This window comes from Oncorhynchus keta, chromosome 4, assembly GCF_023373465.1.
Source record: "Oncorhynchus keta strain PuntledgeMale-10-30-2019 chromosome 4, Oket_V2, whole genome shotgun sequence".
NCBI lineage: Eukaryota > Metazoa > Chordata > Actinopteri > Salmoniformes > Salmonidae > Oncorhynchus > Oncorhynchus keta.
In genome coordinates this window covers 352,352-355,000 of record NC_068424.1, presented here as the reverse complement: position 1 = coordinate 355,000, position 2,649 = coordinate 352,352, and positions in this window count along the sequence as shown.

The following is a 2,649-nucleotide window of genomic DNA, read 5'->3' as shown; positions in this document are numbered from 1 at the left end:
GCTTAGAGCCCTGGGTCTGGACACCAAGCTCAGAGCCCTGGGTCTGGACACCAAGCTACAGATTCCTGGGTCTGGACACCAAGCTCAGAGCCCTGGGTCTGAACACCAAGCTCAGAGCCCTGGGTCTGGACACTACCCTCTGAAACTGGATCCTAGACTTCCTGACGGGCAGACCAATGGCTGTGAGGATTGGCAACAACACCTCCTCCACACTGACTCATAAGACAGGGCCCCCCCCCCCAGGGATGTTCCCTCAGTCCTCTGCTGTATTCCCTGTTCACCCACTACTGCGTGGTTTTGCCTGACACCAACTCCATCATCAGGTTTGCTGATGACATCACGGGTGTAGGCCTGATCACCAACAATGACGAGTCAGCCCATGGGGAGGAGGGGAGGAGGGGAGGAGGTCCGTGAACTGGCAGTGTGGTGGCAGGACAACAACCTCTGCCTCAACGTCAGCAAAACAAAAGAGTTGATTGTTGACTTCATGCAGCAGAGGAGGGAACACGCTCCCGATCCACAGCCACAGCACTGCAGTAGAGAGCGTCAACAACATCACCACTCTTGTCAAGAGGGTGCAAATTCCACTTCCTGAAGCTGCTGAAGTAATTCTCTCCTCTCCAAATACTACCACTGCACCATCCAGAGCGTCCTGACCAGTCACAGCATGGAAATTGCTCCATCCACGACCGAAAGGCTCTCCAGCGGGTGGTGAAGATTGCCTAGTACATCACTGGGGTCGTCTCCCCACCCATCCAGGACATCTACTTGAAACAGTGTCTAAAGAAGTCCCGCAGCATAATCAAGGACCCCACACACCCCAACCATGAGCTGTTTACTCCCCCACCTATGGGCAGACAGTATCAGAGCATGAGGTCTGATACCAACAGGCTCAGAGACAGTTTCTATCTACAAGCCATCAGACTGCTGAACACTTGAACAGGACTGACCACCTGCTCTGATTCCCCACAACTGAGCACACACACACACACACACACACACACACACACACACACACACACACACACACACACACACACACACACACACACACACACACACACACACACACACACACACACACACACACACACACACACACACACACACACACACACACACACACACACACAGTGGTCCTTCTGTAGCTCAGAAGGTAGAGCATGGAGCTTGTAACGCCAGGGTAGTGGGTTCGATCCCCGGGACCTCCCATACGTAGAATGTATGCACACATGACTGTAAGTCGCTTTGGATAAAAGCGTCTGCTAAATGGCATATAACACACACACACACCTGCTACTTCCAGACTCTTTTTTACTATTTCTAATATTGCACAATGTAGCACTTTCCTTCAATCATTGTTTATTTATTTAGGATGAAAATTCAAGTGTGATACTGGGATGCAAACTCAAAATGTAAACTATTCTGACATGGTACAGGTTTCTCTATCTGACATGGTACAGGTTTCTCTATCTGACATGGTACAGGTTTCTCTATCTGACATGGTACAGGTTTCTCTATCTGACATGGTACAGGTTTCTCTATCTGACATGGTACAGGTTTCTCTATCTGACATGGTACAGGTTTCTCTATCTGACATGGTACAGGTTTCTCTATCTGACATGGTACAGGTTTCTCTATCTGACATGGTACAGGTTTCTCTATCTGACATGGTACAGGTTTCTCTATCTGATATGGTACAGGTTTCTTCTGTAATGTTGTTGTCCTTTTTTATGAGTTCAGACCGTTTGTGTGAGGTTTATACTTTTGTTTCAGAGTAGATTTGATTAAGACTAACAAGTAACACTGTGACCCTGATTTAGCCCACTGCATTTAAAGGTTAAACACTCTGTGGCCCTGATTTAGCCCACTGTGGTAAAAGGTTAAACAGTCTGTGTGACCCTGATTTAGCCCACTGTGGTAAAAGGTTAAACAGTCTGTGTGACCCTGATTTAGCCCACTGTGGTAAAAGGTTAAACACTCTGTGCGGCCCTGATTTAGCCCACTGTGGTAAAAGGTTAAACACTCTGTGTGACCCTGATTTAGCCCACTGTGGTAAAAGGTTAAACACTCTGTGTGACCCTGATTTAGCCCACTGCATTTAAAGGTTAAACACTCTGTGTGACCCTGATTTAGCCCACTGCATTTAAAGGTTAAACACTCTGTGTGACCCTGATTTAGCCCACTGTGGTAAAAGGTTAAACACTCTGTGTGACCTTGATTTAGCCCACTGTGGTAAAAGGTTAAACACTCTGTGTGACCCTGATTTAGCCCACTGCATTTAAAGGTTAAACACTCTGTGAGGCCCTGATTTAGCCCACTGTGGTAAAAGGTTAAACACTCTGTGTGACCCTGATTTAGCCCACTGTGGTAAAAGGTTAAACAGTCTGTGTGACCCTGATTTAGCCCACTGTCGTTAAAGGTTAAACACTCTGTGTGACCCTGATTTAGCCCACTGTGGTAAAAGGTTAAACACTCTGTGTGACCCTGATTTAGCCCACTGTGGTTAAAGGTTAAACAATCTGTGTGACCCTGATTTAGCCCACTGTGGTAAAAGGTTAAACACTCTGTGTGACCCTGATTTAGCCCACTGCATTTAAAGGTTAAACACTCTGTGTGTCCCTGATTTAGCCCACTGCATTTAAAGGT